Source organism: Nannospalax galili, unplaced genomic scaffold (genome assembly GCF_000622305.1).
Source record: "Nannospalax galili isolate Female #2095 unplaced genomic scaffold, S.galili_v1.0 scaffold1220, whole genome shotgun sequence".
In the NCBI taxonomy this organism is placed as follows: domain Eukaryota; kingdom Metazoa; phylum Chordata; class Mammalia; order Rodentia; family Spalacidae; genus Nannospalax; species Nannospalax galili.
The window spans coordinates 787,265-812,172 of record NW_008346901.1 but is presented as its reverse complement, the minus strand read 5'-3'; the positions used below and the strand labels follow the sequence as shown (position 1 = coordinate 812,172).

The window sequence follows — 24,908 nt, the reverse complement described above, 5'->3', positions numbered from 1 at the left end:
TTAGATTTTTCTTATAGGGCTTCTTGGAAATTGAACATTCTAGTAATGGCCATCTTCATATTGCAGGGTCAGAGAAACCAGTAGCTGATCAGTGTGAAAGGTGAAAGTCTCTAGGTAGGATGGTTCAATGGAGAAGCTGCAGTCTAAGACCTAGAAGGCATCTGGAGAGTTACTGGTATTTAGCCTATGCTGAAAGGCTGCAGAAGCTGGAGTTTTATGTCCACCTTCAATGGCAGGAGTAGTAGGCAGGCACCCTTGTTCAGAGGGGTGCTTGCAGGCACTGGTTATCTCCCCCACTTTTCTTGCTTTCCTTCCATATGATCACCTAGCTTATTGCTACTATGTTCAGGGAAGGTCCTTTTCTTCCTTTGCTGTCCCACATGTTAATGTCTCTGCAAACACAGATACATCCAGAACTGTGCTTTATCAATCCCATAGGCATATGTCAACATAATCAAGTAGACAATATTGATCATCACAAGCAACAAGCATGTAAGGTTTGAGATGCCTATTAAAGATGCAACGGAAGTTGCTGAGTAGTTGCTAGATGTGAGAGCTTCTCTTTGTAGGGAGAAGTCCAAGGGGCAGATGCAGATACAGGATTCACCAGCATGTAGATGAAGCTTCTTAAACAGGTGCACTTAGTGAAGTGCCAAGTTCAGAAGCAATGCCCAGGAGTATGTTAGTTACTTTTGCAATTTGTGCTCAAAATACTTGAGAACAACTTCAGGCAGGAAGGATGTATCTGGGTTCATGGTTTTAAGAGATTCTGTCCATGGTTTCTTGGTCCCGTGTGGGTGGGCAGAACAGTCCACACATGGTGAGAACATGGGGCAAAAGAAGTCAGGAAGCAAAGAGAAAGGACGGGACTGGGGACCAAGTATAAGATGAAAAGTCCTGCCCCCAGTGATCACCTTCCTCCAGGGGGTTTCTGCCACTTGCGCAAATAATGCCACCATCTGGCAAGCACATCTTTGACACAGGGTTTCATCAGAAACACTTCATATTCGAAGCATGACTATGATTGAACCAAGCCACGTGTGCTAGATAGCTTTAGTGTCAACTTGACACACCTGGGTTGAGGGAGCCTCAATTGGGGAATTTCCTCTATTGGACTGGCCTGTGACCCTGTCTAAGGGGCATCTTCTTGATGGTTGAGTGATGTGGGAGGGCCCAGCCCACTGTGGGTGGTTCCACCTGTGGGCAGGTAGGCCTGTGTTGCATAAGAAAGCAAGCTGAGCAAGGGGACAGGGGACCAAGTCAGTAAGCAGTGATCCTCCATGGCCTGTGCTCTAGTTCCTGCTTCCAGGTTCCCGCCCTGAGTTCCTATCTTGGGCTCCCCGATGAACTGTGACCCAGGAGATGTAAGCTGAATAAACCTTTTGTTCCCCAAGTTGGTAGTGGTCAGAGTCTTTTGTCACAGCAATGGAGAAACAAACTAGGACAGAAGTTGGTACCAGGAGTGGGGTATGGCTGTGAGAGACCTGACCCTGGTGTTTTTAGGAGGATTGTGGAAGAATTTAGAACTTTGGGCTGGAGAAGCTATTGAGTGCTTAGAGTTTGTTGCTGTGGAGCTTGGAACAGTTATGTTGAAAGAGTTGTGAACAATGGAGGCCTGGCTTGTGAAGCGTCAAAGGGAAGCAGAGACTATCAGGGCTGTTTGTGTGATATTTTGAATTGAGAATCTGTGGGTTCTGGTTGGCTGGGGCTGAAGAATCAGCTGTGATTAAGAAAAGACCAGAGCCTGAAGCAAAACCTTTGCTTTACTGGGACAATTGATGCTGGTTAGCTGGGGCTGAAAAATTAGCTGTAAGTAACAAGAGACCAGCATCACTGAGGTGAAGTCTTCTGAGACTTCTGAGAGGGGACCCGTGTCTCTATCTCAAGCTGAAAGCAGGACTTGGTAATGTGTAAAGTCTCCTGCTTGGTTCTGGTGTTGAAAGTGTGAAGGGGTCACAGAGAGTGGCTGAGGCTTGGCATTCTGAGAGGCCAGGAAAGGCCATAGGAGAAAGTGCAGCTTCAGTTGCAGTAAAGACCCCAGGATTGAAGGGGTCATGGAGAGAATCTGAGGCTTTGCACCCCGAGAGGCAAGAAGAGACCATTGGTGAAGGTGTAGCCTCAGTTTCCGTGGAGACCCCAGCTTTTTGGAGATGCCAAGATCATGGGACAACCACCAAGGCCAGCAGTAGGTATGGAATGGAGCTGGCCTGGGTCTTCGAGATGAGCTGTGTGTACTGTGGAGCTGCCAGAACCCTTTGGAGCCAGAAGATCATGAGTGAATCCCAGATGTCCAGCCTTGAGCTACTTTGCTGGACTTTGATTTTGCTTAGGTGTGCCTGATTCTTCCCTTTGAAATAAGACAGTATTTGGATTTTTTTTTTTTTTTTTTTTGTTGGTCTTTTTGAGACAGGGTCTCCCTGTAGCCCCAGCTGTCCTGGAACTCACTATGTAGACCAGGCTGGCCTTGAACTCACAGAGATCCACCTGCCTCTGCCTCCTGAGTGCTGGGATTAAAGGCATGCACCACCTCTCTCAGCTTGTTTTGGATTTTACAGAAGCCCACCCACAGTTAAGAAACTTTTTGAAGAGACTATGGACTTTTAGGTGTTTGGATTTTTTAAGGACTGTGGGGTTTTTAAGGTTGTACTGTCTTATGTTGTGGTATTAATGTTAACATCATATGTTGGGGACAAGAATTGGAAAAGTTATAGTTTAATAGTGATGTGTTTGTGTATCAAGTTGACAAGGGGTCAATTGTGATGGATAGCTTTAGTGTCAACTTGACACACCTGGGTTCAGGGAGCCTCAATTGGGGAATTTCCTCTATTGGACTTGCCTGTGGCCCTGTCTGAGGAGCATCTTCTTGATGATTGAGTGATGTGGGAGGGCCCAGCCCATTGTGGGTGGTTCCACCTGTGGGCAGGTAGGCCTGTGTTGCATAAGAAAGCAGGCTGAGCAGGGGCCAGAGGAGCAAGCCAGTAAGCAGTGATCCTCCATGGCCTGTGCTTCAGCTCCTGCCTCCAGGTTCCTGCCCGGAATTCCTACCTTGGGCTCCCTGATGAACTGCTACCTGGGAGATGTAAGCTGAATAAACCCTTTCCTGCCCAAGTTGGTAGTGGTCACAGTGTTTTGTCACAGCAATGGAGAAACAAACTAGGACACCATGGGAAGGCATAAGGTGGAGTAGTCAACAGTTGGAAGCTGGACTTTGTTAATTTTGCATAAAGACTGCGGCCACTTCTCAGGTTCAGCTGATTTCTGCCAAGTCACAGGTATAGTCTGGACAATGGCATCAAAACTCCCCAAAAGCATATTTTCAGTCCCCCAACTATATTTTCAAGTCACTCACTGGTGATTTTTGCCATTCAAACTGGAATCTGAAAGCTTGGAGTTTATTCTTCTGCCCTATATGGAAAATGGTCATGTTCTGCTCTGCTCACAGTACCTAGACATTAATGTTGGATTCTCCTTTAATTCATAATCTAGACCCCGCCTTCCAAAGACCAGTGGTGTGTTGGAAATGACTACTCCTGGCTCATAGGAGCCAATTTTAGATTTTTAAGAATTTTGCAAGCTATATCATCAATAGTCATTTTAAAAATCAAATCATATAAACTTATATTTTAAATATTAAAAACAACATACTGAACACTCAAAATTCATTATTTACTAATAGTTTTACTCCATTTTATTATTATATATAATCCTGAAGTTTGTTTTCATCAATTTATATCTGTATTCTGGAAATACTGTACAATGAGATTTTTCTTCCAAACCCTCTTCCAGAAACTTCATGTTGATTGCTTAAAGTAGCCATGTAGGAGGGTTTATACCATAGAAATTGTCAAATAATACAAATGAGCCTATTTTCCTTGGAAATCCAGTTTCAAATTTTGACCAACATAGCACTGAGTAAATGTCACCCTCAGAACTGTGCCACAGCTGCCTTATGGAAACTGAAAATGCAATGGCGGTGTGTGTAAGAGCTCAGCCTCACTATGCCCCACTGTCTGATGGAATATTGGCTTGATGATGATTTTCAAATGTCTGAGAAGTTTCCACATGACAACTCAGAGATGACTTTGAAGTGGCCATGTGTACAATCTGTACTTCTTATTCTTTCATTAGCAGTGACAAGGATTGGTATAATATGTCTTAGATGGTTAAAGGAGCTCTGTCCCAGGGAGTTCCCTGGAAAACAGCTGGACATTTTGAGTACAGAAACTGACTTCTACTCTGTGATAAATCGTAATATAAATATGTAATTGAGGGGGCTGGAGAGATGGCTGAGGGATTAAGAACACTTGCTGCTCTTCCAGAGGACCCAGGATCAGTTCCAAGAACCCATTTCAATGACTCACATCTGCCTGTAACTCCAGTTCCCAGGGGATCCATCACCCACTTCTGGCCTCTGTGGACATCCACACACATGTGCTCATATACACACATAGAAACACAAACATACACATAAATGAACATAATAAATAAATCTAAAAATAAGCAATTGAAAAGAATACACATTTTTTTCTTAGTGTTCAAAGAGCATGCAAAAAAAAAGTAATGTATAATTAGCACAGTGGAGAAGCAATTCTTAGGCACACACACACATACTCATACTCACGTGTGTGTGTGTGTGTGTGTGTGTGTGTGTAAATATACATTGCATTAAATAAAATCCTGTGCCTTTGTAGTAAATAAGCTCTCAACATGAACAGTTCAGGTTGGGTATAAAAAGCTCTCATGTAGGTAAAACCAAATGAGGCTCACTTCCCCTTCTAAGTTTCCTGAAGCTAACCTTTTTCCTTCCTTTTTACAAGCCCTCCCCACAAATAGAGCTGGTTAAAAGTATCTGTTACAATGACCCAGGTTTTACCATTCATGGCAAATCTCTCTAAATTATAGGCTTTTCCTCATGGAGACCATTTACAGTGGGGCGTAATGCAAGGCTGTGTTCAACCATGCCACTCTTTGAACTAGCTCTACCATGTTATTACCACACTAAAGTGGAGGGGCCAGTTTTTCTATAAATAAATCTCCTCCTCACTGAGTAGATGAAATCCTTAGTGGCAGTTCCTGCATTATTGATTTTCTGGTTTCTAGCTTCTCTGCTGGGAGTGACTTCTGAGCTGTTTTGAAAAGAGAAGTCATGTAAACACTTGACTGTTGCCAGACTCGAGAAAAATCCGATTAGCAGGAAATCGGTAACATTATTTCTCAGCTATGCTCCCTGCAATTCTTCAGTCTCTGGGCCAGGTGTGTGGATGGGGGTGAGAAGCTTTCAGAAAGATTGTGTGTTCTTCCTGAAGTCCACTTGTTTCTTTGCAAGAGTCCTTTAATTTTTGTGCACTGGAAATGGAGCTAATAATGACAGTCTGAACAGAGTTGGCCTCCTCTGTGAAAGAGAACAAAAAGGGATTATCAGCTTTGACAAAGGTCCTTACGAGTTTAACCAATGGCTATGGGAGAGTCCCCATCACTCACAGGAAATAAAAGTCCAAGGAACTCATCAGGAGGCAGAAAGATCTCCACACAGCATCACAAGTCCACACACGCATTGTTACCTTCAAGGCAGTGGCTTTGTTGTTGCCATTCTGTCTTCTTTCTTTTCTATAAAATGTTTTAAGTAGATGTGTTCATGGTGTTGTGAAGTAAGGTGTCTTATAAAGGTCTCAGATGACATCTGACTACCCTTACAGCCATCTGTTTAGTTCCTATAACTACCTAGCCACCAGTTCAACTTCCTGGCCAGGAGCACTTGGTTAGACTTTTCTTAGAGGCAAATCCTGTGTGATTGCAGCTGAGCTCTCATTTTGTGTCTCCATGCTGATACCGATATATGATGAACTGGGTCTCACATACACCTCAGTTCCAGGAACTAAATTCTCAACCTCCTCACTTTTGCCTTGAATATGTTACCCAAAATCGGACTTCCCTTGGTTGAATTTCTAACACCCACTGCTCTTACTAGGAGCTGCCTTCCTGACAGCAGCCTGTGTTCCCTGATGATCAGTCCATCTGACATGTCCCAGCTATTCGCCTTCAACCATTATTGCTACTGGCTAGACATTTGAACCCCAAGAGCACTTTAAACAAATACACAAGTAATATAAAGGGGAAAGGGAGACAATGAAGAGGGAAATTTAGGTGGGGAGAGAAGGGGAATAATCATCACTAGGGCTGTTTGAAAAAGCCATGTGGAAGCCTACTATTTTGTAATATATATATAAATAATAGTCATACAAACAAATTTAAGTGGAGTTCCGCTACACAGGGGATAATGCTCCTCCCAAAGGCTTTTCCAAATGAAAAGCCCAGTGCCAGTTTGTGAGATATCTCCCATTGAGCTATTGGTCAGGTATGTCCAAGAGAACCTGAAAACAGTACAGGCTATTGTCACTATGCTTGGCTGCCCACTAGAACTTGATGGTAAGACCCTATTGCTGAAGACACCACATACTTTGGTTACAGAACATGAAAACATCAGGTTGCTACTGACCAGGAAGCTTCTCCTCTGCTAGCTAGCTTTCATAGCACCAGAAAGAGCTATGCAGGCCCCTGGGGAAAAAATCATCAACAGTCTTACCCAGCTGTGAACTCTGTGGATTACTATAGTGACTGATGTAGCAAGAGACACCCATGGGTGCAATAGGAACATGAATATTACTCACTTTCTGATTATATTTAAGGCCTGTTCCATAGGAGGAAATGCCTGCCTGGCACTATAAATGTAGCCAAGAACTCATGGTTGCAGAGCTCACATACTCCAGGGTAAACCTACTGTTGTTATTTTGCTAAATGGTCATATTATGAAACTGTCTTCTAAATTCATGTCTTTCTGCCCACAGATTAGTGGAGCTCTCAGTCCTTGTGTAGTAAATGGTGATTAATGAAGAAACTCACAACTGATAGAAGTCCTCAGCTACAAATGAAGCATCCATACCACCCACTCCCAAGGCTCAGTGATCATCACGGAACTGGGGGAAAGAGTTTAAGGTCCAGAGGTCAGGGAGGACTAGAGCAAAACTGTCACCTGGACATGGCAAAATGTCTGCACTCAGGAATTCACAGTCACTGTGGTTGCCTGTACAAGACCTGCTGCACAAGGTCAATCTACTCAATATTCTAGCACCAAGAGGAGAGGAGATAATGAACCCACCCCCAGATGAGGAGCTCTTTACTGTTGATGGACTCTGGGAGAGGGAGAGTAAGTTTTCTTCAAGGCTGTGAACCCTGGTAAGTGGAACACACTTCAGTGGATGCTCTTACACCTATGAGCATATGGGCAGAACAAACTGGATTCAGTGGGTTATTAAAATAGAAGATCAGGAAATTGAGAAGTGGTAGGAAGGTGGGAGTGGGTCTGGGACAAGTTAGAGGAGAAGTGGGGGCTGAATATGATCAAAGTAGATTGTATGAAATTCTCAATAAATTACTAAAATATTATATTAAAAAATAAATATTTTTTCTGAACCTAGTCCTTAGGAATTCAGATTTAGTTGGATTTATATGACATTCACAATTTTTCATTTAAAGTACATAATATAGGCTGGATTTCCCCCCTAAAATTTATATGTTGAAGTCTGTTATTGTCTAGATTTGAGGTGTCCTTCCACGGGGCAGGGGGAGGGGACTGGACTCAGGTGCGGAAGGCTTGATCCACAGATGGTAGGGATCCCTAAGAGGTGTTGGATGATACGGTATCAGATCTAAGTAATGGATCAATCCACCCATGGGTTTGTAATCGATGGCATTATTGGGAAGGGGTTGAAATAGGAACTGAGGCCTGTTTGACCACTCGAGTCATGCCTTTGAAGGGTAAATCTTGTCCCCAGTCCCTTTTGTCTGTCTTTTTCTGTCTCCTGTCCACCAAGAGCTGAGCCTCATTGCTTCTCCACGTGCTCCCTGCCATGATGTTCTGCCTCACCACACTCCGGCCCAAAAGCAATGGAGTCAAGTGACCACGGACTGAAACCCCCAAATCCATGAACCAACATCATTCTTTGTTCCCTTAAGTTTCTTTCTTCCCCAGGTATTTTGTCATAGAAAAATGAAACAAAACAGAAAACTAACACAAGTCCTGTCCCACTGTCTTTCAAAATGTACATTTGGAGTTAACAATTTTGAATATGTAAATAAAATAAGGTCATTCAAGTGATCCCTTAGTCAACATAAACAGAGTTCATATAGGAGAAAAATAAGACATAAGGGCAGATACACAGAAGAAAACACATGTGCAGACACAGGGTGGAAACAGCAATTTCTAAGCCAGGAGCAAAAGCTTCGGGAGAGATCAGAGCTGCCTGGATCTCTAGAACTATGAGACCATAGCTTTTGTTTAAGCTGCCCAATCCGTGGCAGTGTGTGGCAGCCCAGGCAAACTCTGTAGTCCTCCTTTAGATTCAGCAGCAGCAGGACTGGAGACTACAAATTCAGAAGGCCTCGGATTTCAGCATCTCTATCACGTCTCAGATTGCTCAGGTTTTGCCTGAGGATTTGCATTTCTATGAAGTTGCTGGGTGACAGAGGTGTAGCGGATATGGGACCAGGACTAATTTATCATATGTTGAGCCACCTTTGGGTCTCCAGTTTCTGTTCTCAACTCCCAACTACTTCACAGAACTACTCTAATGTTCAGGGACCCCCAGTTCTAGCTCTCCGCACAAGCTACTCTGAATTCATACATTTTCAGATAAAGTTGAAAATTTCAGAAAGAACAATGTCAGGAAGAGTTAAAATCTCAGTAAGACTATGTATGTATTTGTGAACTTATGTATCTCTCAACCAACAGTTTGAGGCAACTCCTAAATCGTAGAGAACTGGATCATTTCACATCTGGAGATATGAATAAATGTTTCAATTTTAGTACATTAAATATTAAGTGTATTCTGTACGTTTAAGAGAGATCCCTATTTATCATGTATTAAAAGTAGGTTTTTATCTCTCTCAATCCATTATTATTTGTTCTGAAGAAACAATACTAGTGAAATTTCACATTGGCAAGAGCACCTTGCAGTTTGCCAAGAAGATGCAGTGACAACCTTCACAGCCCTACACATATGCTTTCCTCCCTGAGACAGATCACACTGGTACCTTAAAACCACTGCCTGTGCTGGACAGCATCAGTGGTCTTCTGCCTGTCTCTGGATTGGCTGCTGCTTGAGAACTTCACTGCGGAACATCCCTGCCACTTACTTAAAGTGGTGTTTAAGTTTAAATGGATCAACTTCCCTTCTTATCACCGCAAAGATAAAGAAAGGCTTGTTTTGTCAAATCTAGCCTTGTCTATAATTTTATGTCAGTCTTCTTCATGTTCCCAATGGATAAAAAATATATGAGACATGAATTAAATATTAAATAGATGACTGCTGAATCAACCAGCAAACAACAGGCCCAGCACTGCCACCAGCTCCACAAGAGGCAGGGAAACCAAGTGAGTGCACGCACACTGAGGGCAAGGATCCTCTCCGCATCAGGATTCCTGCTTGACTAGTCCATCTGACGCGGCTTTCCAGTTTTGACAGCTCACCTGTTCTAATTTGGTTTCTGTTGCTGTGTTAAACACCATGACCAGAAGCTGGTTGGGAAGGAAAGGGTTCATTTCATCTTACAGGTTACAGTCCATCCTGAGTGAACTCCAAGGCAGCAGCTTAAAGCAGAAACCATGGAGGCATGCTGCTTACTAGTCGGCTTATGTACTAGCTCACACTTAGCTACCTTTCTTATATAATCCAGTCCCAATTTCCCAATGATGGCACTGCCCACAGTGGTCTGGGCCCTCCTACATCAACTAGCAATCAAGAAATGCCCACAGACATTCCCCCAGCCCAAACCCAGGGAGGAAGTTTCTCAACTGAGAATCCTTCTTCACAGGTATGTGAAGTTGATAATCAAGATTAGCTTCCCATTGTCTCTCCAGATGTCACTGACCCCATGTTGATTTTATCTTTTAGCACTTGTTTTCTGGCATCTTGCCAGTAAACTGTTAAGACTGTGAGTCTACTAGTTGGAATCCACCAGAATTCATAGTAAACTTTATTTGCTTTTCCTTTATTCCCATCCTCTATATGAAGGTCTTGACCATTTGATCTACCGAAAACAGATTAGAAGGACCTAAACTTCCTTACAGGTATTTGATTGCTGGGTAAGTGTTGCTGCATTAAGTTCATTGAAGCAGAATGTTGATTTCACGTTAGATCCTCTTTGTAAGCACCCTAAATGTGTATTCCTTAAGAGACCAAAGCAGTTAAGAGCAAGCAGTTTGGCTGCCTGAACGGCAGGCTTATCCAACAACCCGACAGGTGGAATCTACCCAGAACAACCAGGCAGCTGCCCCAGGTGAGGCAGGGGCTGGAAGCTAGATTGGGAAATGCTATTGTTATCTCCACACCTCTGAGTCCTATGAGACTGTTAAGAAACATTGTTGCCACTCCAGAAGCTCCACTGGGGCATCAGCAACTGTAAATTCTGTGGCATCTCTTCAAAGGAAATGGTAGAGCTGTTAGTCAATCGGCCACTTCTTGGGTGATACCTACAGCTGTCCTAACTGTTTAATCATTTTGTAGTTGCTCAGAGGGGTTTGGATGCCCAGTGGAGACTTCATTACAACAAGGGAGCCTGTCATAGCCACCTGATCACAACTGCAACTACAACTCTTACTCCCAGAGACTTTGTTTCTGTCACTGCTGCTCCAGATACCCTGAGATGGCTCCAAGATACTTCATGTTGGAGATCAACTTCAAATTACTCTTAAGGAATACACATTTAGGGTGCTTACAAAGAGAATCTAACATGAAATAAACACTCCACTTCAGTGAACTTAACGCAGCAACACTTAAACCAGCAAGCAAATACCCGTAGGGAGGGTTAGGTCCTCAGATGGCCCAAGCCAAACTGTTCCAGATGTCCCCACCAAAGTCTTCAATCAGTTCAGGGAGGAGCTGATTCAAGGTAGATCTAATAGGCAGGCTCAGTACACAGGCACAGACTGTGTATCTAAACAAAATGTGATTAGCAAGCAGGATGTTACGTGTACACACCGATGTCTATAAAAGTGGCCCTTTCCTCACTTTGGTCAATACAGAACACAATGCACAACCTCACACTACCACACTAGGCCCCCTCCTGAGCTTCATCTAAATTAATGTTTATTTGTAACCTTTATCAAGGGTCGAGTAGGCTGAGCTGGTAACATAAACAACAAACAACTCTTCGGCTGGTAACTCCAGATACAAGTAGCAGAGCTAGAAGGTACAGATGAAGAGCGCCACAAAGTTACTGGGAACAGACTCAAGCACAGCTAAGACTGAGCGCCTGAGGAAAGGGAAGGGCTGTGAGGAGCTGACTGACATTACTCTCTGTGCTTTGCTTTTTCCAAACCCGGCAGTTAAAAGAATCAAATCTTTTCTTAGCATATCATTGACCGAGCTACACCTTTCTTCTACAAATGGAATTTTTTGGGACAGGGAATGGTGGACTTCATGTGTGTGCCTGCATGTGGAGGCCAGAAGTCAGCCTGGAGTGTTGTTTCTCAGGAGTCGTCCACCTTGTTTATTGGAACAGGGTCTCTCACTGACTGGGCTTTGGCCCTGGGATTAGAAGCTTGCCACAAAGCCTGGCCTGGATTTGCAAATGGAAATTGTTTTTAGCATCTTTATTTTTTCTTTCTCTTCCAGCAGCAGCTTCTGAAAGAGAAGTGGCGAATCCTGTGTCCTTTGTATATTAATGGGATGTTTTCTCACAATAAGTTGCCCCTAGCTAGACTGAACTTTACTAATGCTTCTCAAAAATAACTAAGATACTGTGTTTTAATCCTAGAATTCATGATTTAGTGCTGATAATAAAGCTCGATAGTATAGCATCTGCTCAGCTGCACAAGGCTCTGGGCCTGAGCCCCAACACAAATACCATAAGAAAAAAATAGGAAAGAAAGTAAATAAATATGTGAAATATATTTAAATGAAGGATATATAGGCATATAAACTGAACTAAATATTTATTTACAAATAAAACTAAAATTTATTTACAAATAAAATGAATTTGACTGCACAAATTCATCCATTTTTTCTTATAGAAAACATAGCCATAATTTACTCTCGAAAGTAAAAGTCTACGTTCATTTTAGAGTGTTTTTATAAATACAGACAACGTTTGAGGAACTAACTTGTCTCAGATCCCAGAAGTCAGCAAAATAATGTTTGTTTATTTTAAAAAGCTGAGTGTACTAGACTTCTGAAATGAATCTTATACGGAATTTCAGTGCTCATGACAGAAGTTGGAGAATTATAAATGCAGAAAATGAATAATCTTCTTTTAAAATGTATTTTCGAAGACGCTAGATGTTCTTGTTCCTCTTCCAGTCACACTAAGCACTATAGCATCCAAGTGAGGCTCCAAATGTTCAGCACGGGCATTATCTGGGCAATGTAAAATCCCAGGACTGAGAACTGCAGCATCAGATACCTGCGTTTTAACAAGCAGAGTTCAGTTTGAGGACTAGAGAAAGAACACTTGGCTAGAAAAGAAGAAGAGAACATGAAAACATAGGCAAGGAGAGGAGGAAGTGGAATTCAACTACCTTGTGCTTGCCTCTGAAAGAAGAAATTAAACTAATCTCCCCAGAACCTTTTCTTATTCTCCTGGGCATAGGGGTACCAGTTTCTGTCTTCACTTCACTAGTTCTATCTTTGTCTTTCATATTATGATGGTTATATGATTAGGCCTAAACTTCACAGTTGCTGCTACTTTGCAAACTTTCAAACTTCCTCCAACATTACTTCACTCTCAAGCCTACAATACACTCTATTTACATAGCCTATATCTGTTTCCTTTGCTTCGCGACTCCTTCCTCCATTAAAGCAGTCATAATATGAAAGAAAAGAATGGTTTGGCTTGTGAATGTGCTATTTCTGGGAGGACAGCCATGGACCAGTGCCAGCCAGAACTGAGTGAATGATACCCGGGTAAAGTGGGACCTGGGCTCTTCATTAGCAAAAGCAGGGGCATTTTCCATTATGGATGATGCAGAAATCTGCAGCATTCACCAGAGTTGATGGAATGGTAGTTTTTAACTTTCTTTGCAAGATGAAACAGCACACTTGTAGCTAATACTACTTCCCAGAGGAATAATCAATGAAAGTAGGTAGGACTGTGTGTTTTCAACAGCATCTCCACTGATACGTTATAAAGCTTCCTCCCAATTAAAATCAAAGGAAAGGATCTATGGAAGAGATGGAACATTATAATCATAAAATAAAAGAACAAAAGCTGTAGGATCGGGTAGCTATACATAAGTTCTGTACCTGACACTTATGAATCATAAACTTCAGCAAATTGCCTGGAATCCCTGATACCACTGAGCCTCAGATTTCTCTTATGTACAATGGGAATTATGATGCTTATTTTGAAGATATTTGTTTTAGAGAGTTAAATGAGATAATTAATTTTAAAATTCTAGAGAGGATCTTTTGTTTAAGAATTCCTTGAATATCTTAGCCCCTTCCCACTGAGGTGGCTGGAGAGTGCCTGACTAGCCTTGGCTCCTTTGCCCTCCTGGACAGCTCCTAACTAACCTGCCTGGATTCATCCAGCCCCTCCAGTGAAAAATCAAAAGAGAGAGCTGAAACCCAGACCAACTAACTTTTCATACCAGAACAGAAAGCAACCAAGCTATATCAACAATATAAACAGAATGAAACTTCAACTCAACAAAGACAGGCTTGAGTTTCATACAAGAAATATAAACAACAAAAGGAAATCCACATTCTCAGACCACAATGAAAAAATACAAATAATATGAAAAACCAAAGTAGTATGTCCCCACTGAGCCCTGTCAGTCCTAAAGAAGTGTCCTACAATGAGAACCACTTAGAGGAGTCCACCTAGAGGACCCCGAATTTAAATGAACAATCATAAACATGATTGAAGAATTCAATGAATTTAAAGAACATACACACACACACACACACACACACACACACACACACACCAACTCAGAGAACTCAAAAAGGATAGGGTTAAACTCCTGACTGAAGCCCAAGAAAATAAAAATATACCTACAAATGAAATGACAAAAAATTCAGGATTTAAAGAGTGAATTCATGAAAAAGATACAAATATTGAAGAAATCGCAGACTGAAATGAAGATGGAATTGAAAAACTAAAAAGCCAATTTGAAATGACAGGAAAAAGCCTCACCAACAGAGTGAATGAAATAAGAAACAGAATATCAAGACTCGACAATAAAGTTCAAGAATTGGATGAATCAAGCAAAGAATATGAAAAATTAAAAAGAAAACATGGGAATGGAATATGCAGGAAATTTGGGACACCACGGAAAGCCGAGATTTATGCATCATAGGCATAGAGGGAGGAGACGAAGCCAGGTCATTGGCACTGATCAGGTCTTCAATAGGATTATATAGGAAAATTTCCCTAAATTGAAGAAAGACATACCCATACAGATACAAGAAGCACACACAATATCAAATAACAGACCAGCACATGTACTTCCCACGAATTATCATAGTAAAAACACTAAATATGTGTAACAAAGAAGAAATACTGAAAGATACAAGAGAAAACAACAGGATATTTACAAAGTAAAACCCATCAGAATTACAGCTGACTTTGTAATGCAAACTGTAAAAACCAGAAGAGCCTAGAGCAAATTATTCCAAGTTCTAAATGATCACAGATGCCATCCCAGAATCTTTTACCCAACAAGACTGTGTATCACAGTCTAATGGAAAAAAATTCTTCCAGGATACAAATAAACTGAAATAATTCATGCCCATAAAACCAGTCCTACAGAGATTACTCAATGCAATACAGAGGACTGAAGAAAGGAAGGGTCGTGCCCAAGAGGCTACAGAAAGAAAGCATAATTGCAGAAGTACAAAATAGGACCAAGAACACAAATCAAGATGACAGTAATTAATGCATATCTTTCAATCGTAACTTTGAATATCAATAGTCTCAACTCCTTAGTCAAAAGATGCAGGCTAGTGGAATGGATGAAGAAGCAAAATTCATTCTGTTGTTGTCTGCAAGAAACTCATCTCACTTTCAAGGACAGGAACTACCTGAGGGTGAAAGGAGGGGAAAAATCCCAAGCAGATGGCACTAAGAAATAAGCAAGCATTGCAATTCTAATACCTGACAAGATTGACTTTAAATTAAGATTAATCAGAAGAGATAAGGAAGGCCACTTCATTATGATCAAGGGAAAAATTAACCCGAAAAACATTACAATCATGAACATATACACACCAAACTCTGGAGCAGCTAATTTCATAAAAAAGAGTATTACAGGACTTCAAGACACAGATGAACATCAACTCAGTAATAGTAGGTGACTTCAGTACCCCATTACCTCCAATAGACAGGTGATCTGGACAAATAATAAACAGAAAGACATAAAGAGTAAATATCATTCATCAAATGGAACTAGCAAACATCTATAGAACATTGTGCTGAAGCATCAAAGAATATACATTATGGTCAGCAGCCCATGGAAGTTTCTATAAAATTAAGTACATACTGGGGCACAAAACGAATGCCAAGAAATATAAGAAAAATTAAAATAATTCCATGTATTCTAATGCAATAAAACAAAATCAACAGTAAAAGTATCTCTGATAGCTGTATTAATTCATGAAGATTAAACAACACACTCCTGAATGAAGAGTGGTCAAAGAAGAAATTGAGAAAGAAATAAAAGAATTCCAAGAATGAAATGAAAATGGTAATACAAAGCAACAAAACCTCTGGGACACATTAAATGTTCTAAGCAGGAAGTTTATAGCCCTAGGTACGTACATTAAAAAATCAAGAGCATAAATAAATGACTTAATGGTCCAACTCAAGATCTGGAAAGACAAGAACAAACCGAGTCCAAACCCAGCAGACAAAAGGAATAACAAAAATCAGAGCAGAAATCAATAAAATAGAAACAAAGAAAACAGTGCAAAGAACGAATGAATCTAAGAGTTGTCTCTTGAAAGGATAAACAAGACAAACACATAGCCCAGTTAACCAAAAGAAAGCAAATTCAAATCAATGAAATCAGAGACGAAAGGGGAAACATCACAACGGACACCGAAAACATTTAGAACAATAAAAGGGAATACTTTTAAAAATCCATACTTTCTTTAATTTTAAAGCCTAAAAGAAATGGATGGATTTCTAAATTCCAGGGATCCATCAAAGTTAAACAAAGAAATTAGCAGCTTAGATAGAGTCATAGCAAATAAGGAAATTGAAACAGAATACAAAGTCTCCCAACTAACAAAAGCCCAGGCCCAGGTGGAGTCACAATAGAACGCACCAAAGAAGATCTATAACCAACACTACTTCGATTATTCAAAAAGATAAAAACAGAGGGAAAACTTCCAAACTCCTTCCATGATGTCAATATCACTAATATGAAAACCACATAAAGACACAACAAAAACAAAAACTATAGGCCCATATCCCTAATGAACATAGATGCAAAAAATCTCAGCAAAATACTTGCAAATCATATATAGACACACATGAAAAAGATCATCCACCATAATCAAGTAGGCTTGATTATTCCAGAGATGAAGAGATAGTTCAATATCTGTAACTTAAAACAATATAATAAATTATAGTATATATATGCATAAAATATACGTATGTACATATACAATATACAAAAATCACATGATCACTCCAGTAAATGCAGAAAAAGCCATTGACAAAATCCAACATGAATTTGTGATAAACCTCCTTGAAAGGATTGGACAGGATGGATTGTACCTCTACATAACTAAGGCTATACCCAGCGAACTTCATTCTAAATGGAGAAAAACTTGAAGCATTCCCATTAAAATCAGGACCCAGACAAGGCTGTCCACTACCTGCACTCCTTTTCAATACAGTGTTTGAAACCCTAGCTAGAGCAATAAGACAAGAGCAGGAAATTAAAGGGGAACTAATTGGAAAAGATCAAATGATCCTTATTTGCAGATGATATGATATTATACATGAGATCTCCAAAATTCCACCAGAAAAACTTTTAGAAATGATCAACACTTTCAGCAAAGTGAGAGGTTACAAAACCAATTTACAGAAATCAGTAGACTTTTTATATTAAAATAATAAGCAATCAGAGAAAGAGTTCAGAGAAACACTTCCATTCACAACAGCCTCAAAGAAAATAAAATATCTAGGGTTAAAGCTAACTAAAGACATTAAAGATCTATTCAATGAAAGCTTTAAGTCTTTGAAGACAGAGATCGAGGAAGACACAAGGTGGTGGACAGACCTCACATGCTCATGGATTGGTAGCATCAATATAGTGTACAAACAAAGGCTACTTACAGATTCAATGCAATCCCAATCAAAATCCCTGTGACATTCTTCACATAAATAGAAAAATCTTTCCTAAAATACATATGGTAGCACAAAAGACCATGGATAACTGAAACAGTCCTGAACACAAAAAGTAATGTGAGGGAGATCACCATACCAGGCCCCAAGTTATATTATAAATCCATAGTCAAAATAACAGCATGGTATTGGGACTAAAGCAGACCTGTAGATCAATGGAACAAAATAGAAATCCCAAACATGAGTTCATGAAATTAACACCTCCTGATATTTGACAAAAGTACCAAGAATACACACTAGAGTATCAGCATCTTCAACAAGTGGTGCTGGAAAAATTCACATGTAGAATAATGAAATTAGACCCTTACCTATCACACTGCACAAGAGTCAACTCCAAATAGATCAGAGACCTCAATGTGAAGTTTGAGATGCTGAAACTGTTAGAAAAATACATAGACAACATCCTACAAGATACAGGTGCAGGAAGGGACTTTCTAAATTGGAAATCAGTGGCTCAGGAATTAAGGTCAGCAATTGACAAATGGACCTCATTAAACTGAAAAGCAAAGGAAACAATCAGTTGAGTAAAGAGGAAGCCTGCAGAACGGGAGAAAATTTCGTCAGCTATTCATCTAACAGAGGATTAATATCCAGAATATACAAAGACCTAAAAATAAAAGGAGCACAAAACGAATGGCACAATTAAAAAATGGGCTGTGGATTTGAACAGTGAGCTCTCAAAGAACAAATAACAATGCCTAAAACACACCGAGAATTGCAATTCAAAACTACTTTAAGACTCCACCTAATCCCAGTCAGAATGCTTAAGATTAAGAGAACAAAGGACACCAAATGCTAGTTTGGATGTGGGGAAAGCAGAACCCTCACTCACTGTTGGTGTGATTGAAAACTAGTGCAACCACTGTGCAAGTTAGTATGGGGAACTCGTAAAAAACTAAAAATAAAATCTACCAAATGATCTGGTCACAGCACTCCTTGGAATACATCCAACAGACTCATCCTATTACAGACACACTTGTACAGCCATGTTTGTTGCTGCTCTTTTCATAATAGCTAATAAAATGGAAACAATCTAAATGTCACTCAACTGATGAATGGATAATGAAAATGTGGTACATTTACACAACAGAGTTCTACTCGGAGGTAAAGAAAAATGATATCATGAAATTTGCAGGTAAATGGATGGAGCTAGAAACTATTTTGCTAAGTGAAATAACAGACTAATGAAACAAGTGACAAGCTCTCTCTCATTTGTGGATCTTAGCTCCAAATCCCTTGATGTGAATATATTTCCTGATACAACTGTGGGAGCCAGGTTAATAGAAAGAAACCATAGAGATAAAGTGGAAGAAGGAGCTCAGGCGAGGGGGGTAGTAGGAGATAGGTATAATTAAGGGTAAAATGGGAGAAGGGGGTCTACATTAACTGCAGAAGGACTAGAGAGGGCTACACAGTGGGAGTGAGAGGAGGTATAAATAAAGCTTTGGTGGTATGAAAAACTATACGGAAATGTAGTAGTTCAAAATTTTACTGAAAAGTACACATACGATAAAGATATCAGTGCGTGTTTATAGCTGAAGGCCGTGTAACCCAAACCACAGTGCCAGACAGGAAGACCTGCCTTTGAGTTGTTGGTCAGGGTAGTTCAAGAGACTCCCAAAATAACAGGCTGTTGCTACAGCCCCTTATTACATCCCAGAACTTGACAGTTAAGACCCTATTACTGAACACAGACCATATCTCAGACAGAATTTAGAGCAATTGAGCTGGAACTGACCTGGAAGCCTCCTCCCTGAAACGAACTCTCATAGTATCAGAAGATACTATACAAGCTTCCAAGAGAGGAAAGCAATCAGTGATCCTACCATCTGTAAAACCTAATAAACAATAATGACTGCCCAGCAAATGCTCTCTATTAGTGCAGTAGTGGCACTCTTATCTTGGGGTAATCAACAACTGTCTAATTGGATCTAGGCCTGCCCAATAAGAAGGAACTCATGTGTGATACTGTAAACATAGGCAGCTACACATGGCTGGAGAGGTCATAGATCCTAGGAAAAACCTACCTTTGTCACATCCCTCAACCAACAGAATTTCTTACTTTATTCTAACTATGCATCCTCATATTTATAGACAAGTATAACTTTCACCTCTCATCAAAGAAACTTCATTGCAAGAAGTGGTAACTATTACAGAGTCTTGGAACTGGTCAAACACAGAGAATAAGTGTCTGTGAGTCACTCCAATTGACACATCTTAAATGCAATCTTTACACATAGGATGAATGCATCTCTCAACTTTTACCAGAGAATTTTCCTTATCCAGCAGATGGTGTTTAACATAGAAATCCAAAAATTGGACAATGTGCAGAGAAGAGGTCACAGATTGTTTATCCCTGAATAGGATTCTATGTCAAACCTCTGCCTCACAAGACTCAGGGATCATTGTGAAAGAGGAGGTAGAAAGATTTTAAGAGTAAGAGGGGGTAGATGACCACAAGGAAACAGAGTCTTCCAGACAGCTGGTCAGTTATTCATATGAACTCACAGCAATGGTGACCGCATGCACAAGTCCTATGCAAACTCAAACCAGAGAAAATCACAGCATAGACATGGAGAAGTAGATAGGAAACCCCAACCCAAATTAAAGAACTTTTGGCAATTGATGGGTGCCGAGAGGGGGAGAGACAGTGTGTTACAGGTTTAAGACTCTTGGTGACCCCAGTGGATGGGCTCACACTGAAGGACATTTGAGAGCACAAATCAGACTCTTTAGGCTGTAATATATGCGTGTGTATACACACACACATATACATACATATATACATTATATATATATAATATATATGAGTAATGGGGTAGGTGTGGATAAGAGAGGGGATCTAAATACCATCAAACTATAATGCCTTAAAATTGAAATGGCAGTGTTGTAAGCAAAGCCAGGAGTAGAAACTGACAGAGCTGTGTGGTTATGTCCTGGATCTAGTGTTTAGCTCTACCACTTATTGGTCAAATGACCTCTGATAAGATACTCAGATTGCTAAACTTAATTATGATTTTTTACTCCAATAACAATAAAAAGCAGCTTCTTTCTCATCATATTCTGGTGACTATTAAGTGGAATACAAAGGCAAAGTACATTATAATGCCTGAGCCAATGTTACTTTGAAAATAATTATCATAATTATAATGTTGGCAGAAAGGATATGAACCAAATGCTGGGGGCGGGCTTGTAGAATTAGCACCATGGGTCTGTGTACAGGAAGCCAAAGAATTTGGCATCAAAATGAATTCGTGTTTAGAGCCTGAAAAACAGATGGTTCCACTGATCCTCCTGGGAAGTAGGGCAGGTCAGGTGGGAGAGAGGCAAGTGCTTTTTCCAGTGTGCTCACTGTTTCTGAGAAGAGCACTGTATTCTGCCCAACATCAGGTCAGGTACATGAAAGCCTTAGAGAATATAAGGATGAATCTGGTTGTGAGGAGAGTATTAGAGGAGGTGACATGTAGAGAACTGGGGTCAGCGAGAGTCCACCGCAGGATCCTGGTCAGTTCTGGAACGTGAGGTCTGTAGAGCTGCCAGGAATCAAGGGAGGATCTGTGCTATCCACCCCTAAAGGACTGAAGAGGCAAGCAGCCGCAAGGGTATCAGAATAAAGATTTTAGTGTTGATTCACTTTTACTTGTTATTTTTAGGTGTTCTTCTACGGTGCCTGGGCTGGCCTCAAACTTGGAATTCTCCCACGTCATCCTCCAGGGTAGCAGGGTTTGCAGGTGGCCACCATTGTGCCAGCCTAAAAGTAAAGTTTTAATATAAGATGCTTTTCCAGGTAAATTGGTAAATTAGATAAAAGGAAGTCAAATAAAGAAATATTGTGAGTTGGAAGATCTGGTGTAATGCCACTGGGTGAGGACAGAGCAGAAAAAAATAAGACAAAAAAAAAAAAAAAGCTTAGAAATTGAATATTTAAACAGGACCTGAGCCACAAAGGGAGGCATGTGCCTGCAGCGAGCTGGACAGCAGAAGAGCAGCTGAGTCATGTGCCTCCACTCCTTCTAAACTTGAGTTATAGTTATTAAATATTCACTGTATCTGAAAATGTTCATAAAATATTTATAAGACATAAGAAAAGATACAGATATTTGTGGAGTCAAAAGTCAATTGATAAGACTTTCTTTTAAAAGCATCCAAAATGAGCACTTTGGAGACGGCTCGATAGTTATGAATACCCGCTGCTCAAGCATGAGGGCCTGAGTTTGAATTCCTTGGGTGGGAAAAAACTGGGCATGGCCCCCAACTGTAGCTCCAGATTCAATGAGAGACCTGGAATCAGTGAGAGACTGTCTCAAGGGAGTAAGTCAGAGAGTGATGGAGCAGGACATCTGATGTAATCTTCAGGCCTCTGTGTACATACAGCTCCCCACCACATTACATGCACACAACAAACACACATGCACACACACACACACAAATTCAAAATCATAACTATAAACTTACCTTTCTTTAGACTTAAAAATTAAATAAAACCATTTAATTAGCACCCACACTATTAGGCTCCACTCTAGCATTTTCAAGACATTTTGTTGATTCTCCTCCTTTATCTGCTTCCCCCTGATGCCATCTTGGAACCCTTCCAACTGCCTTCAGCTCCTCTCTGCTTTCCTGTGACAGGTTCTTGTTACCTCCTGACTTCAACACCTCTAAAAACCAGAAAGTTTAATAAATTTATAAAAGTCCAGAAAAGCATTTTATTCAGTGGTTTATTTTTGCCTCATTTTTAGTAGTCAAAGGAGGAGAAACAGTCTCTGAGCCTTATAACAGTTAAAAGTTCTAACTAAAATTTGGCCCAGTAGGGAGACTGCGGATAGTAACAATGTGTTACGGAGTTTAAAGAAACTAGAAGAAAGAATTCAGAATCTTTTCACCCTAAAGAAATGCCATCTTACCCTAATTTGAAAACATCACATGATGTACACTTGCATATCTGTCCATAACTATGTACCCTGTAAACCTACATTTTATGTGTCTAAGTACAAACACATCTATCTATTTATATCTATTCATATGTGTATGTCAACTAAAGCATTTGCTGTAGAGCTTGGTGTGATTTTCTTTTTAATAATTACTTATTTTTTAAAATTTTATGTGTATGAGTGTATGGCCTGTAAGACTGTAAGTGCACCCGTGTCATTCAATGTGTGCAGATGTCAGAAGAAGGCACTGGATCTCCTGGAACTGGAGTTAGGACAGTTGCTAGCCACGACGCCGCCGTTGCTGGGAACCAAATCTGGGTTCTCCGTGCTTTGAACCACTGAGCCATCTCCAGCCCCTGATTATTTTTATTGTTTAAAAACAAGTTATGAGGAGGAAACCGATTGAGAAGAAAGTCCCAGAGAGTAGGATGGTCCCACAGTGCTCCATAGAGTGCTTTTGGGGTATCAATAGTGGATTCTGGCAGGGATTTAGCTTGCACAGTGCACTAGGATGTCTACAAATCCCCCTGCAGGCTCAGCCCTGCGGTGTCCTTGTGCTTGCCAGTTGCGGTGGGGTGGGATGCCCAAGCTAGGCAGACAGTTCAAGCAGAGAAGCCAGGGTGTTGGAATCAAGGGCGTAAAACCGAGTCCTTAAAGATGTGATCTGCCCACTTGTATGTGCTGCATAGATAACAAGAAAACTTAAATATCCTTCTTAACAGGAATATGTTTTCATTTATTTATACAGTTATAAAATGATTGATAAATTTAGTGGGGGAGGTGCAGTCCATGAATCTCCTGTTCTGGTAAAAAAGAAAGATTTTTTTTTTGATAAGATATTGCTCTGATAAGAAAAGATGTTTAAGTTTTAAAACCTGTATTATGAAGAGGCTTAATTGTATTAACTGATTTGTATTAAAAGAAACACACACGTACACGTGTTGCATGTCCATGCACAGACACAAACATACATATCACATAATTTCTCAAGTGTGGCATGCCAGAGAAATGGGGTTGAAATGAGAAAATAGGGAAGTTTTTACTTAACCCAATAGTTATTTTAACACTTCTATTTATTTTTTTAGACAGACCCTCACTATGTAGCCTTGGCTGGTCTGAAATTCACTGTGTAGACCAGTATAGCCTCAAACTCATTGAGACCTGCTTGCTTTTACTTCCCAAGTACTGGGATTAAAAGTGTGCATCACCATGTCTAGCTGACTGACTGACTGATTGATTGATTGATTGATTGATTGATTGAACACTTGACAGAGACTATCTTTAATTGAAGTAGAATTGAAAGACTTAAACCAGAAATGCCAAAGTGAGTGAGACTGATTGAGCCAGTGACACTCAAAGATTCTCTGGCAATAGTCTGTCTCTGACATTTCTGGCAGTTATAATAAAACATCATAGACTAGATGGTTTATAAACATTTTTCCCATAGTTCTGGATTCTGGGAAGTCCAAGACCAGGGTGTAGACAAATCAGTGTCTTCAAGGCCACTTCCTGGATGTCTAAATTTCTTCTGTGAGCTCACCTAGCTAAAGTGCCATGGTAGTTCTTGGTGTCCTTTAATCAGAACATTAACACCATTCATGAGGATTTTGCTCCCATGATGTAATCACTCTAGGGGCCCCACTGCCCCAAACCATCACATTAGGGAGTGGGTTTTAATATATTCAGGAAAAGTAACCTATAATTATATTAGTCATATTTACTTAGGCATAAAAATTGATGTGTGTTTCAAATTATAATAATTCAAAGCATGGCATGCTTGAAAATTCTCCCCCGGGAGACGCAAAGTCCTCCGTGGGTTACTAAGAAAATCGTATAATGCTCGCTTTGGCATCACCTTTATTAAAATGGGAACGATGCAGAGAAGATTCGCATCACCCTTGCTCAAGGAGGATATGCAAATTCATGAAGCATTCCATATGAGTGAAGAATTTCTAAATGAAGAGGGTAATGCAAAAATTAGCAGCAATTGTTATTACTTTAATAATTATTTTATTTTGTAAAGGTTCCTTTCTATTTAAAGTCTTGAAAGATTCCAACTTTTTATGTATATGTAGGTACTTAAAATTTTTATTTAATGTAAATTATCCTTTTCATCAAGTGTCCTCTGATAATTTTGTGCATAGAAATTGTGTAGCATTACAAAACCAAAAACAGAGACTACTTTCTTAGATAAAGTTTACATTAAGCACCTATGGCTTTATCCACAGTTCTAGAATTAGATAACAAAAGCAACAGTGACATAGATATACAGACAGACATAGATATCTACAAAAATAAGAACCTGCAGATTCAACTATCAATGTAAAAGCATAGTAGGTAATCTGAAATCGACTACGTATCTTCTTTAGTGGCAATGGTGATCAAATCCAGGGCTTCTTGCATGCTGGGCAAATGCTTCACCCCTCAGCTGTGCCACCAGCCATGGTAATTTCAATGATAAAATATAAATAGGAAGATACTGGAAATATTTCTAAAATCCATCATCCACTGTTATACAAGTCCTTTTTCTTCTCTGCTTTTTTTCTTGTTGGCTTTTTCCTCTCC

The 24,908-nt window shown here is 40.2% G+C and overlaps 2 long non-coding RNA genes and 1 other non-coding gene across 5 annotated transcripts in view; 2 read left to right on the top strand and 1 right to left on the bottom strand.

Moving 5' to 3' along the window:
• Nucleotides 1-24,908, bottom strand: part of LOC103742307 — a 183,236-nt gene that overhangs the window by 145,760 nt on the left and 12,568 nt on the right. The window lies entirely within an intron of this gene.
• LOC115072078 overlaps nucleotides 1-24,908 on the top strand; it is an 83,963-nt gene that overhangs the window by 54,576 nt on the left and 4,479 nt on the right. The window contains exons 3-4 of the long non-coding RNA XR_003851139.1: nucleotides 6,846-7,233; nucleotides 21,066-21,127. This is a non-coding gene — a long non-coding RNA (uncharacterized LOC115072078). The remainder of the gene's footprint in view (nucleotides 1-6,845; nucleotides 7,234-21,065; nucleotides 21,128-24,908) is intronic.
• On the top strand, nucleotides 24,180-24,286 carry LOC115072080. Its single transcript, XR_003851143.1, has one exon. It is a non-coding gene; the product is annotated as a U6 spliceosomal RNA (small nuclear RNA).